Consider the following 15,062-nt stretch of genomic DNA (forward strand, 5'->3'; position numbering starts at 1 on the left):
TCTGAGTTCAGTTTTTTTAGATAGTCCTATAAATGAGATCATACGGTATTTTCTCTGCCTTAGTTAGCATAATGCCCTTAATACTATTCAAAAGCGAAGTGGCTGCAACTAAAGACCTGGCACCCACGAGAACCAGACATGTGGACCTACCAGAACAACTGTTGCTCTCAAAGCTGTGAGCTCTTGGGTCTAACCATCTTTAGAAGCGCCTTCTATCAGCTCTCACTGAGCATTCATGTTTTTCGGTCATTCTCACCACAAGACAGACTTACCAAAGAAACTTCATTATTTTTAAATTGAGAAAATGTATTGATAAGCAACGATTTTTATATTCTTATACCTTTTTAATTTGGTCTTATATTCTTCTGCATAATTCCACTTAAGTCTGATACTCCAATTTACCCACCTTTGGGCCCAGCCAGGAGGATGAGGTGGGGCAGAGCAGCCGAAATGCACAAAAACCTAAGACCCAGAGCAAACAGTTACCAAAACAAGTTTCTTCCTTGGGAAAAATGGATCTTCTAAAGTCACAGGCTTGCTTTTGAACATTTTTTATTCACAACTAGGATTATGCAAAAGCAACTCGAGTTATCATTTCAATCAAAACAAGTCATTTAATCATTGCTTTAAAACAAACTGTTGATGGGGCACCTGGGTGGCTCAGTGAAGCGTCCGACCTCAGCTTGTTGTGATTTTGTGGTTCATGAGTTTGAGCTCCCCGTTACGCTCTGTGCGGACAGCTTGGAGCCTGGAGCCTGCTTCCTGCTTCGGAGTCTGTGTCTCCCTCTCTCTCTGCCCCTCCCTTGCTCATGCTCTGTCTCTCCCAAAAATAAACATTAAAAAAAATTATTAAAAAAATAAACTGTGGAAAATAATATGCAGCTGACAATGTTGGGGTTAGGGGTGCCCAAACCCTGCACAGTCGAAAATCCCAATACAACTTTTGACCCACAGAAACTTAACTACTAATAGCCTACTCTTTACCAGAAGCCTTATTGATAACAGTTAATACATATCTTGCATGTTTAATGTATTATATACTATGCTCATAATAAAGTAAGCTAAAGAAAATGCTATTAAGAAAGCTACAAGGAAGAGAAAATACATTATATCAAAAAACCGTGTGTAAATGGACCAGCGCAGTTCAGATCTGTGTTCAAGGGTCAACTGTACACAATGAGCACACACTTCATACTTGAGTCATGTTCTTCCTCTTTAACCTCTGCTCTTCTTTTTCTGGAGGGCTCACCTCCTAAACAGATATAAGATGTAAAATTCAGTATCAACCATTTCTAGAAATTTTGTCCAAAGTAGTTCTCAGCTATCGTCAACAAAATACTAGCAAACTGGATTCAGCAAACTGAATCCAACAATACATTTAAAAAATAGGGACACCTGGGTGGCTCGGTCGGTTAAGCATCTGACTTCAGCTCAGATCATGATCTCGCAGTCTGTGAGTTCGAGCCCACGTTGGGCTGTGTGCTGACAGCTCAGAGTCCAGAGCTTGCTTCGGATTCTGTGTCTCCCTCTCTGTCCTTCCCCAGCTCACATTCTGTCTCTCAAAAATAAACAAACATTGGAGCGCCTGGGTGGCTCAGTCAGTTAAATGCCTGACTTCAGCTCAGGTCCCCAAATCAGGCTCTGTGCTAATAGCTCAGAGCCTAGAGCCTGCTTCACATTCTGTGTCTCCCTCTCTCTCTGTTCCTCCCCTGCTCACACTCTGTCTCTCTCTCTCAAAAATAAAGATTAAAATAAATATTTAAAAAAATTTTAATAAAAATAAAAAATAAAATCATTCACTAAACCATGACCAAGTGGGATTTATTCCTGGGTTGCAAGGGTGGTATGCTGCAGTATTTGCAATTTAATATAGCACATCAATAAGAGAAAGGATAAGAATCATATGATCATTTCAATAGATGCAGAAAAAGCATCTGACAAAGTACAACATCCATTCATGGTAAAAGCCTTCAATAAAATGGGTTTAGAGGGAACATACCTCAACATAATAAAGGCCATCTATGAAAAACCTACAGCTAACATCATCCTTAATGGGGAAAAACAGCGCCTTTCCTCTAAGGTCAGGAACAAGACAAAGATGTCCACTCTCACCACTTTTATTTAACACAGTACTCTAAGTCCTAGCCATAGTAATTAGACAACATAAAGAAATAAAAGGCAACCAAATCAGGAACAGGTGAATGTTTCACTATTTGCAGATGACACAAAATTGTATATAGAAAACCCAAGGGACGTCTGGGTGGCTTTGTCGTTTGATCGTCCAACTTCGTCTCAGGTCATGATCTCACAGATTGTGAGTCTGAGCCCCGCAACGGGCTCACTGCTGTCAGCGCAGAGCCCGCTTTGGATCCTCTGTCCCCCTCTTTTGCTGCCCCTCCCCAATTTACACTCTCTCTCAAAACTAAATAAACATTACAAAACCTGAAAGACTCCACCAAAAAACTACTAGAACTGATACATGAGTTCAGCAATGTCACAGGATACAAAATCAATGTACAGAAATCTGTTGCGTTTCTAAACAGCAATAATGAAGCCGGAGAAAGATTAAAACAACCCCATTTACAATTGTACTCAAAATAATGGGATACCTAAGAATAAACCTGACCAAAGAGGTGAATGACCTGTACTCTAAAAACTATAAAACACGGACGAAAGAAAGAGAACACAAAGGGAAAGACATTTCATGCTCCTATACTGGAAGAAGAAATACTGTTAAGATGTCTATACCACCCAAAGCAATCTAAATCTTTAATGCAATCTCTATCAAAATACCAACAGCATTTTTCACAGAACCAGAACAATCGTAAAAGTGTATGGAGCCACAAAGGACCCAGAAGCCAAAGCAATCTTGAAAAAGAAAAACAAATCTGGAGGTATCATAATTCCAGACTTCAAGTTATATAGCTGTAGTAATCAAAACAGTATGTACTGGCACAAAAATAGACACACAGATCAAAAGAACAGAATAGAAAACCCAGAGATAAACCCCTAGGTATACGGTCACTTAATCTTCAATAAGGCAGGAAAAAATACCCAGTGGAAAAAAGTCTCTTCAAAAAATGGTGTTGGGAAAACTGAATAGCCACATGCAAAAGAATGAAATTGGACCACCTTCTCACACCATACACAAAAGTGAATTCAAAACGGATTAAAGACCTAAATATGAGACCTGAAACCATAAAAATCCTGGAAGACAGCACAGGCAGTATCTCTGACATCCATCACAGCAACTTTTTTCTAGATAGGTCCTCTGAGGCCAGAGAAACAACAGCAAAAATAAACTATTGGGTCTGCATCAAAATAAAAAAAGCTGCACAATGAAGGAAACAACAAAACAAAAAGGCAAACTACAGAATGGGAGATGATATGTGTAAATAACACATCTGATAAAGAGTATCCGAAATATATAAAGAATTTATAAAATTGAATACCAAAAAACCCAAAAAATCCAATTAAAAATGGGCAGAGGACATGAACAGACTTTTCTCCAAAGGAGACCTACAGATGGCCAACAGACATGAAAAGATACTCATCATCATTAATCATCAGGGAAATGCAAATCAAAAGGACTATGAGATATCACCTCATACCTGTAGAATGACTAAAATCAGAAACATAAAAAACAAGTTCTGGCAAGGATGTGGACAAAAAGGAACCCTCTTGCACTGTGGATGGGATTGCAAACTGGTGCAGCCACTGTGGAAAACAATACAGAGGTTCCTCAAAAAGTTAAGAACAGAATTACCCTATGACCCAGCAATTGCACTACTGGGTATTTACCCCAAGAATACAAAAACAGTAATTCAAAGGGATACATGCACCCTGATGTTTATAGCAGTATTACATACAATAGCCAAGATAGGGAAGCAGCCCCCCAAGTGTCCATCGCTAGAAGAATGGATAAAGAAGATGTGGTATATACAATGGAATATTATTCAGCATAAAAATGAATGAAATCTTGCCATTTGCAATGTCATGGACGGAGCTAGAGAGTATAATGCTAAGTGAAACAAATCAGAGAGAGATAAACACCATATTTCACTCGTGTAAAACTTAAGAAACAAATGAACAAAGGGGGTGGGGGGGGGGAAGAAACCAAGAAACAGATTCTTAACTCTAGAGAACAAACTGAGGGGAGGTGGGTGTTGGGGATTAAGGAGGGCACTCACTGTGATGAGCCCTGGGTATCACACGGAAGTGTTGAATCACTGTATTGTACATCTGAAACTAACGTAACACTGTATGTTAACTAACTGGAATTAAAATAAAAATTTCCCAAAAAAGTAGTCTTGAGCTGATGGGGGAGCCATTCCTTCATATTAGAAGGTGACCACCCAGCAGCGACCCATCTCCACAGACACTGTCTCTAGCTGGTCAGGCCATACGAACCCCGGGCTGCCCCCGGGCAGTGGTCAGGGCAGGAGGGACACTCCCTCCTCACTCTGTACTGACATTCCAATCATACTACTTGAAATATGTTTTCCTGCTTCCTCAATATTTCACTTTCCCTATCTAAAAGTATTTTAAAGCCTATGGATTTTTAAAAATGACTGCTTGCATTTTATGTGCTTTCTCAGTATGCTTTTAAAATTTTAAATCTATTTTTTACATGAAAAACGAATGCTTCCCTTGGACAGGTGACCAGCGCTTAACTGACATGCTCAACATTTGTGTTACTGAAATGTTTACTCCCACCTGTGACTCCAGACCCGGAGTGAAGCATGTTAAGTGTTCAGAAAACAGTGAATTAATTAATACGACATATGGGCAGGGGCACCTGACTGGCTCAGTCGGTTAAGCGTCCGACTTCAGCTCAGGTCATGATCTCACCGTTCATGAGTTTAAGGCCCACATTGGGCTTTGTGCTGACAGCTCAGAGCCTGGAGCCTGCTTCAGATTCTGTGTCTCCCTCGCTTTCTGCCCCTCCCCCACTCACGTTCTGTCTCTCCTTCAAAAATAAACATTAAAAAAAAATTTTTTTTAATATGGCATATGGGCAATAATTCCCATTTTGCCCTTATATATTTACTTGGTAAATATGATTCCCTTGTATATTTAAGACTGAAATTTTATTTGCACTTAGAAAAGGAAATAATTAAAGGGAAAATATTTTAATAACATGGAAATGGAATAACCCTCAACTACTCATACACCCAAACAATAAGAACGCCCAGTTACCACGATGAACATGATGGACGTCTTGCTCCACCACACAGAGCTATCGGTCCCTCTCCCATTGAGTGTGGTGGCGACTCAGGGCCCCACACATTTCCTCACAGGCCTTTCTACCTACCTAGAACGCCCGCCTGGTCAGTGTGTCCCATAAGCTAACACTTTCTTCACCACCAGTGAGGGATCTTCTTCTCTGAGCAGTCTTCCAACATGCACCTGATCACAGGGGTCAGACCCTCCTCTGGGTCACTCCTGGTCCTGTCACTACATTAATCTCCCAGAGTCTCAGTGAAGTATACAAACATCTGTCTGTGCCCCAGGGCTGTGAGCAAATTTTTAGTCCAGGAGTTGGCTCCTGGGTTCAGGACAAACCCCCTTAGAATTGAACAAATTTGGTTCTGTCTCATCACTGGTGACCTTCCTTGCTCTCAGTAATCTTTGAGCCTTTTCTTCTTCTGATCCCCATCACTGTCTGAAAAATAGATTCTAGCTCATTCCTCTGAAAGTAAAGGAACTCGAACTCCAGACGTGGGAATGAACTTCAAAGATGAAGACCTGTTTATTCCTGAGCTTTTCTTCTGAATATTGTTGCTTCCCACTTATATTTTCCCTTGAAGAGCCAACATTTTTAAAGTTTTGATGAGAAAAAGTGTATATAACTTGCAGACATGCTGAAATGACAGATATGAGAAGTTTTGTTCTCAGATTCATCACTTTTAAACACCCAAGAGGTTTTATGATCACATTAAGAAACTACAATGTTTAAATAATGGGTCAATTATACAAGCAGCAAACTCTTTATTACACATTTTCCCTCCATAAGAACAAGAATTATTTAATTGATTTTTTTTATTTTGGGGGTGCCTTACCTTCCCAGCTAAGCTTTTCTGTGGGAAAGTGACCCTAACAAACACAAAATAAAAACAAAAGGCCTTTGTACCGTTGTCCTAAGTAAGTAACAGCAGGAGAGAGAGTAAAAGGCCATCAGTCTCTGTGGCCCTCAGATGAGGAAATGTTACCTCCATGCCCAGCTTACCTCAAAGGTCCCCTTGGTTATGGTTTTTCACAGCTTTGATGCCTTCCTCTTCCTCATGGACACCATTGGGGTCCTGGTAGGGGACACCCAGCCCCTGCTGGTTCTGCCCCTCCCACAGATGGACTGTCTGCTGAGTAGAAGCCCTCAAACGTTCCTTTTTCTGTAAAGAAGCAAATCAACCATTTAACTTAAAAATATGAACTACCTCTGTGCTCGCTTGAACCTACATTTACTACAATTCTTGTCTTTAGAATATAGTTGTCTCCATTCCACACCTGTTACCACACAGCGATCACTCTCTTTAGTTCTAAGGCGTGAAGGTAACACAGGGTGAAGAGGCCGCGGGCTTTCTCACACCAGCGGCCGATCAGAACTGGCACAGGCACGGCCCTGGGAGCTGCAGCGTCCCCTTGTGCTGCCCATCAGTCAGAGTCTGGAGAGCAGCAACCAGCCTGAAGAACCTCATCCTTGCCCAGTGGACGCCTGAGGGCGGCCGTTTCTGTTAATCCCTGAGACAGACAACCCAACTTGCTCAGGCTCCATCAAACTACAACGGTGCTCAGATATTCCTGTCAGGGCCCCTCACCCCAGAGAGCTCCCCGTCGCTCCTGATGACAGGATGGGGAGGTGCTGGCAGGGGAGGGTCCCTGAGCCCCAAAGTAGAACTTTCACACCCTTCGCACCCTTCTCTGCCTGGCGATCCACACACTGGTGTTCACAAGACAGAGCCTAGTTGAGTGAGTCAGGAATGTCCTTTTGACCTTCCCAGCACTTCATATCTCACAAAGTTTTATGATAACCTGACATAAAACCTGTCAGATTTCTCCCTGAAATCTCATGAACTGGAGAGAGAACACCTGAGTGTCTGATTTGCTACATCTCACCAGAAGCCACTGATATTACTAAGGTTAACCACACACTTAGGTTTAAGTTGGCTCCCTGATAACTATAAGAAATAAAATGGTTGTGGCAATACAAAATTGTGAATTAATATTCTGGAGAGTAAGCCTGTAATACCCCCCAAAAAAAAATCCCAGCATAGAGCTTAGCAACGTACCTTAATCATTTCAGTGCGCTGGCACTCAGGATCACAACCAGCCATTGGTAAGATTCTAATCTTCTGCGTCCTTGAGCATCTATTAGCAAGCAGCAGGGTCATCTTTCTATGTGTGACACTGTCTGTAGAGTGAGGTCTGCTGGGAGATGGACAAGAATGCCCCACTGTTGACTAAGAACATCGCAGGTGATCAAACCGAGAGCACAAACAGCTGTGACGATGACCCCTTCCCCTTTAGCAGATGAAGGACACTGGGCCTCGGGTCCTGGCGCTCTGAGGCTTCCTCCTTCTCTTGTTCCTCCCTCTGTCCCTTCTCCCCGGGGGGATGCCGAGGGGCTGAAGCACCAAGTGGAGAAAAAAGGAGAGCAGGCGGCAGGGTCAAGGGCTTTTACAAAGAAATCCCTGACAACAAGCAGAAAGAGAAGGGATATGAAATCTCAGGTCTGTGAGGGTGGTGCAGAGGCCACAAGTCCTGACTCAAGAACTAAAAATCCCTTTATCTGAAATACAATTAGAAGGAAGGGCAAGGCAAGGAGGCCTCACGATAGCCCAGAGGACAGGAACAGCTGGTGCAGAAAACATTCCTGGCTCAAGGGAGGCAGATTGGTGGTACATCAGAAAGAAAGAACGATCCTAACTTAGGAGAGTCTCTGAGGCTGTCGAGAGATGGGACATAAGGAGTGTGGAACACAGGGCACAACGGGGAAAAAAGCACGCTGTAGAATTGTTTGTCTTTTACACCACTGGAGAAAAGCTCATTAAGAGGTTGGATCCGAACAACGTTTATTATGCCAGGTCTCCACACTGCATGCCATCTAATGTATCATTTGACTTAACTGACACACCATTCTGTGAAGTAGATATTATCTCCAATTTACAGATAAGGACACTAAAAATTAGTGAGATTGAGACTCTTCTTCAAGCTTGCACAAAGTCAGACACTGTTAATGTCTAAACCTCAGTGCTGTTAATCTTGAAAACAGAGCAAAAGATTTGAGTATAATTTACATATCATAAAATTCACTCATTTTAATACACAAGTAAATAACTTTTTAGAAAAAAATTGTTGGGGCGCCTGGGTGGCGCAGTCGGTTAAGCGTCCGGCTTCAGCCAGGTCACGATCTCGCGGTCCGTGAGTTCGAGCCCCGCGTCAGGCTCTGGGCTGATGGCTCGGAGCCTGGAGCCTGTTTCCGATTCTGTGTCTCCCTCTCTCTCTGCCCCTTCCCCGTTCATGCTCTGTCTCTCTCTGTCCCAAAAATAAATAAAAGCGTTGAAAAAAAAAAATTTAAAAAAAAAAAATAATAAAAAAAAAAAAAAAAGAAAAAAATTGTTAATGTTTGTTTTTGAGAGAGAGCGGAAGCGTGCGCGCGCGAGAGACAGACAGAGAAAGAGAGACAGAGACAGCTCGAGCGAGCGAGCGGAGGAGGGGCAGAGAGAGAGGGAGACACACAATCTGAAGCAGGCTCCAGCCTCTAAGCTGAGCCCAATGGGGGACGGGGCGGGGCGCTGGAAGCCATGAACCCCGAACCCCGAACCCCGAGATCATGACCTGAGCCGAAGTCGGTGCTTAACCAACTGAGGCACCCAGGCACCGCGTAAACGACTTTTTAAATTACAAGTGGTAGAGGGACGCCTGGGTGGCTCAGTCGGTTAAGCGGCCGACTTCGGCTCCGGTCATGATTTCGCGGTCCGTGAGTTCGAGCCGAGGTCTGTGCTGACAGCTCAGAGCCTGGAGCCTGTTTCAGATTCTGTGTCTCCCTCTCTCTCTGACCCTCCCCTGTTCATGCTCTCTCTCTGTCTCAAAAATAAATAAACGTTAAAAAAAATTTTTTTTAAAAATAAATTACAACTGGTGTAACCATTACAACAATCCGATTTTAGGACATTTCCGTGACCCCAAGAAAGAAATCCTGTGAGCACTGTTCATCTGTTAAGTGCCCCACTTCAAGGAGAGCTGCAAGACGGACAACAGCGCTATGACCTTCAGAGGCAAGGTGCGCGAAGGAGCGCGGAGGAGGAAAAGCACCCAACAAGGCAGCCGCAGCACAGGGGTGTAGCGCCTATCCGCTTGGGGTCAGGCCGCAGCCTATCCAGCCCCTCCCCCGCCTCTGCCACGTGCACACGCCAACGACACGCTCACAATCGGCCCGCCTCGCAGCTGTGTTCCTCTCACGGGAAAGGGCACTGACCGGCGGAGCTGAGTAGACCAGTCCTCTAGGCCTCCTACCGGGTGCACTGACCAAGGTGAATTCATTCACTGGTCTCCCGGCTTACATACTGGTCTCGTGGTGGTTTCGATAGCATGAACTGGCTCCCTGAGAAACAGCAACTTGTAGCAAAAGTGAAAAACAGCATGGGAACCGAGCACGTCCCCTGGTGAGCTGCACCCCGAAATTATGTCAGTCAGGGCTGAGTCAGGCCTTCTGCACGGCCTCTCGGCCTGGCTGCTCTTTAACAGCCAGTAACAACACATCAGTATGAAGGTTACCTGAAGGTGAGCTTGGCTTGGAAGACGGCTTGTCCCTGTAGACCTGTGTCTTCTCGAACGAACAGGTGGTTGTAATTGCCCTGCAGGGGGGCCTTGTAGACATCAAACACTTCATTGCCCAGATGCAGGGAAAGGCTGGAAAGGAGACACCGGTCAGTGCTGGGGTGGACATGTTAACGAATCCTACAATTCCCATTCTCCCCTATAGGCTTTACTTAAAACGCTGTGCAACTGTGCACTGAGCTCCTGAGAAAAACAAAGATGCCGTAAATAACTCATGCCCTTTTTTTTTTTTAATTTTTTTTAATGTTTTTATTTATTTTTGAGACAGAGAGAGTCAGAGCATGAGCAGGGGAGGGGCAGAGAGAGAGGGAGACACAGAATCTGAAGCAGGCTCCAGGCTCTGAGCTGTCAGCACAGAGCCCAACGCGGGGCTCAAACTCACGGACTATGAGATCATGACCTGAGACAAAGCCAGATGCATAACTGACTGAGCCACCCAGGCGCCCCAACTTACGCCTTTTTAAAGCAAAAGGTGGTAAAACTCCTTCTCCTTCCCATTTGAGACATAATAGTTTTGTCACTTTCCCAATCTCTACCATTTCATTAGTGAAACAGAAACATTTTTCCCAAAATACCAATTTATACTGTCCAGTAGCACCTGGCGCATGGGAGCGAGCATTGGGCGCTTACTCGGATAAGGCAGATACCATGAATCTGATCACATCTTGGGCCCATTTCTAAAGTGTCCTCCCAGAGGCCTAGATTTTGTTAATTCTTTAGTGAAAGAGGACCCCAAAGTAAGGTCCCACATGGAGAACTCCACGCCTCCCAGGCCTCCCTCCGGGTCTGTCAATGCTCTTCAGGCGTTATGGGCTCACCTTCCATCTGACCACTTGACTATCCGAGTATTGCTTTCTTTAATTTCATTTCCTTCCTCATCCCGGCGTTTCCTCCATCTTATAGTATTTTCCACCTGGTTCATAATACAAGGGCATTACAAAACGAGTGTAACTCAACTGCATGTTCTTCATTTCCTCAAGTGACTTATAATCATGTGCCAAGAATTCGTATGTAGTGATAGAAGAAGCTTCCAAAATAGCTGATGAAGAAACACTGAAACACTCCTACTACAAATACCTAGGGATATTGGTTAAACTAACCATTTTGTTTAAATCTTTCCTAAGCTTGGGGCTCCCAGGTGGCTCAGTTGGTTAAGAGTCAGACTTCAGCTCAGGTCATGATCTTGTGGTTTGTGGGTTCAAGCCCCATGTTGGGCTCTGTGCAGACAAGCTCAGAGCCTGGAGCCGGCTTCAGATTCTGTGTCTCCCTCTCTCTCTGCCCTCCCCTGCTTGTGCTCTCTCTCTCTCTCTCGAAAATAAAAATAAAAAAAATTTTTAATCTTTCCTAAGCTCTAGTTTATAACAGTGGAGGTAAAAGCCAAGGACAATGCAGGACGGAGGTATTACCAGACACACCAAAAGTTCAAAGAAAGGATGAGGCTTTGAGTCTACATGAGATGGGCAGTTAACATAGAGATCTCTGCCTACTGTTAAGTCCACTTGAAGGGCTATGAACCCAGTGAAGGGAGGACTAGTAAGCCTGGCCTAGTAAGACAAGGAAGCTCTGGGCATTATGTTAAAAAAAAAAAAAAAAAAGTAAATAAAAGAATATACACTTAAGATACTCTTAACAATTAAAACTGGAGACTTGTGCTTTGCCCTGTTTGTTTTTTGTTTTTTGGGGTTTTTTTAGTTCAAATTTGTCCTACCCATATAGTAGGGAACCCCAAATCATGAAGGTAGCATAAAAATTGGTTCTGCCTCTGGCAATAGCTCATGACGCCCTGTGTGAGCAGTAGAGTGTACAGCCATCCCAGGCCTTCTCAAGAGGAAACATCTCAAGACAAGGCATCTCTTTGTACATAGTCTGAATTTCCAGAAAGAGCCTGAGAGATTTCTATTGTGGGAAGTCTACTGTAACATGTAGAGGCAGTTCCATATACCTATGTTTATACGAAATGAAGTAACTAGGGGTGCCTGGGTGGCTCAGTCAGTTGAGCATCCGACTTCAGCTCAGGTCATGATCTCACAGCTCGTGAGTTCAAGCCCCGCATCGGGTTCTGTGCTGACAGCTCAGAGCCTGGAGCCTGCTTCGGATTCCGTACCTCCCCCTCTCTCTCTGCCCCAACCCACTTGCATTCTGTCTCTGTCTCTCTCAAAAATAAATAAACATTTTTAAAAAATGAACTAACAATTTTCAAGAATTTTTATCTTTACTTCCATTGAAAAATTACAACTGCAAAAAAAAAAAAAAAAAGGTTAGAAAAGTGACAATTACAGGGACTATGAGGCTATGTAACTTCTCCCCTAGAAACATTCTGAAGAGACATTTCAGACCTTGGTCTGAACGGTTGTTTGTTGACTGAAGAGTAAACATAAAACATCATTTCATAATCTCAAGTCTCAATCATTATCTCTGTTTTATGAAAAACTTAAAAAAAAAAAGGAAACAAGTACAGAATGGTACCTTCAATTTTAACATGGTTCTATCTTCCTCATCAAGCACTTTCACACCTTCAAATTCGTCTTCATAATACTGAGGATCAAAAGGTCTAAAAATGGTTTTTTAATCTCAGGTTAGCCATATCTAGTAATGAATATTGTTAATGCTGTAAAATAATAATAATCTTTACAACATGCACCAAGGTGTTTTTAAAAAGTCACAGTAGACAAGTCACTTCATGTAAAACTTCAAGCAAGTATGCAAATTAGTGTACTTTCTTGAAATTTGATTTTAACACATCTGAAATAAAATCCAAATGTGACTAATAATTCGAAGTCTTATTTGAAGAATTACATTTTCTGAAATATAAATAACATATGGTCCATCTTTCACCATTTTTAAAGGAAAGTATCATGTTTAATTGCATAAGAGCTTACACTCACAATGCTTCATGAAAAATACCCAATACTATGTTGTTGTCCAAGATCATGGTCTTTTCTAGTCACAGTGGCTTTCGCACTGAACATTTATGATTTCTCTAGCAAACTTTCTCAACCTCATTTTTCAGCTTTACACTAGTGAGAAACACCTGCATCATCCTTTCAGATGAGGAATCTCTAATCTTTATGATTAGCCAACTCATAAGAAAAAACATTTATATTCCACTTATTTTTATTTAATATCTTGAAAAAAAACTTTAATCAGTCCTCTTACTTGGATTCTATGCTGAGAAATCTGGGTAGTTTAACAAAGTACAATTCATTTCCCAAATCAGAGTTGACATTGGGGATTTCTATTTCTATTCTGCCTTCAGAAATCGGCTCTTCCTCCTGTTGGTCCTGAGACACTCCACGTTCTTCCTAAGAGGAGAATCAGAATGTGAGAGCCTGAAGTGAAATCAGAAATGCTCTAGCTGAGGGCACCTGGATGGCTCAGTTGGTTAAGCATCCAATTTCAGCTCAGGTCATGATCTCATGGTGTGTGAGTTCAAGCCCCGTGTTGGGTTCTGTGCTGACAGCTCAGAGCCTGAAGCCTGCTTGGATTCTGTCTCCCTCTCTCTCTGCCCCTCCCCCTCTTGTGCATGTGCGCGTGTGCGCGCGTGCTCTCTCTCTGTCTCTCTCAAAAATAAATGTTAAGGGGCGCCTGGGTGGCGCAGTCGGTTAAGCGTCCGACTTCAGCCAGGTCACGATCTCACGGTCCGTGAGTTCGAGCCCCGCGTCAGGCTCTGGGCTGATGGCTCAGAGCCTGGAGCTTGTTTCCGATTCTGTGTCTCCCTCTCTCTCTCTGCCGCTCCCCCGTTCATGCTCTGTCTCTCTCTGTCCCAAAAAAAAAAAAAAAAAAAAAGTTGAAAAAAAAAATTAAAAAATAAATAAATAAATAAATGTTAAAAGAATTTTATAAAAAAAATAGAAAGAGGGGCGCCTGGGTGGCACAGTCGGTTAAGCGTCCAACTTCAGCCAGGTCACGATCTCGCAGTCCCTGAGTTCGAGCCCCGCATCAGGCTCTGGGCTGATGTGATGACTCAGAGCCTGGAGCCTGTTTCCGATTCTGTGTCTCCCTCTCTCTCTGCCCCTCCCCCGTTCATGCTCTGTCTCTCTCTGTCCCAAAAATAAATAAACGTTGAAAAAAAAAATTAAAAAAAAAAAAAAAAGAGAGAAAAAAATAGAAAGAAATGCTCCGGCTCTCCCATACTAGGCAGATGCAGGTGTGACAGGAAGTAAATTCAGGCACCACTTTAGGAATAAAGTAGTCAGTAACCCCTCCAGGTCTCTCCCTAAAATTTCATCCTCTCCGCCAACAATACCACCATCGGAAACAAGACCTGTAAGCCTGCATTACCAGAAAAAAATACTTATTTTGTTGGCATATCTAGTTTGCATAAGACATTAAACAAAAGAACTGTGAAATTGTACAACCCCTCAGTACTATGTAACTATTAAAATCAGAGAAGAGGGCACCTGGGTGGCTTATAAGCATCTGACTTTGGCTCAAGTCATGATCTCACGGTTTGTGAGTTCAAGTCCCACTACAGGTGAGTTCGTACCCTGTTTCTCTCTTCCTCTCTCTGCCCCTCATGGGATTCTCTCTCTCTCCTTCTCTCGAAAGAAAGAAAGAAAGAAAGAAAGAAAGAAAGAAAGAAAGAAAGAAAGAGAAAATCAGAGAAGTCAAATAGCACATGCTTTTTGGCACAGGTTTGGGTTCAGAAAAACTTAAGCCAAAGGTTTTCAAATTATGAGTTTTCAGAGTTTAGCCCCTAAAGTTTACCCTCTTCTGAGCAGTTCCTTCGGTGCCTTCTAATATCCACAAATTCCCAACACAGCTGAGAAAGTCACCCATTTATCAGATGTTTCAGACTGCTACTCAATTATCAATGTCCTCTCCCCATAGGAGTCAGACCCGTCAGGCTTTGAAGCTTGTTTAACTTTCAACACTGGAACCTGTTGAGGTTACTGAGTGTACTTACATGAGGCTGCCCAGGAATGGAATTTTCATTGTCCCCATCGCTGTCTGAAGAAATGTCACCTATGTCTCCAAACAGATCCATGGTCCTACTATAACCTTCAGTGTTGGGAGAAAATGTACAGCATTAATTTCTCTGACTGAAGTTTTTCACACAGCTCTTACCCCATCACTTTGACGTTTTCCCAAGATTCATAAACCAAATCTCCTCTCTACCCAACCAACCTCAGACTGGCTCCCTGAGCCTAGCCCTCAGGAGCCCGTCAAGTGTCTCTGGATAGGGAGGGTGGCCAAGTTGGTTGGTGGAAGGCAAAGCTGCTGTG

At 43.1% G+C, this 15,062-nt stretch overlaps 1 pseudogene across 1 annotated transcript; it reads right to left on the minus strand.

Annotated features, from left to right (window-relative positions):
• Nucleotides 1-535: 535 nt before the first annotated feature.
• LOC147580224 (RNA polymerase-associated protein LEO1-like) lies at nucleotides 536-14,849 on the minus strand (annotated as a pseudogene). Its single transcript, XR_015252653.1, has 9 exons — nucleotides 14,744-14,849; nucleotides 12,994-13,139; nucleotides 12,304-12,388; nucleotides 10,656-10,750; nucleotides 9,775-9,909; nucleotides 7,287-7,422; nucleotides 6,230-6,389; nucleotides 5,598-5,692; nucleotides 536-1,254 (listed from the first exon to the last, which is right to left on the minus strand). The product of XR_015252653.1 is annotated as an RNA polymerase-associated protein LEO1-like (transcript).
• Nucleotides 14,850-15,062: the final 213 nt, after the last annotated feature.

The sequence above is a fragment of the Puma concolor genome, chromosome B3 (assembly GCF_028749965.1).
Source record: "Puma concolor isolate L17-30 chromosome B3, mPumCon1.1.hap2, whole genome shotgun sequence".
NCBI lineage: Eukaryota > Metazoa > Chordata > Mammalia > Carnivora > Felidae > Puma > Puma concolor.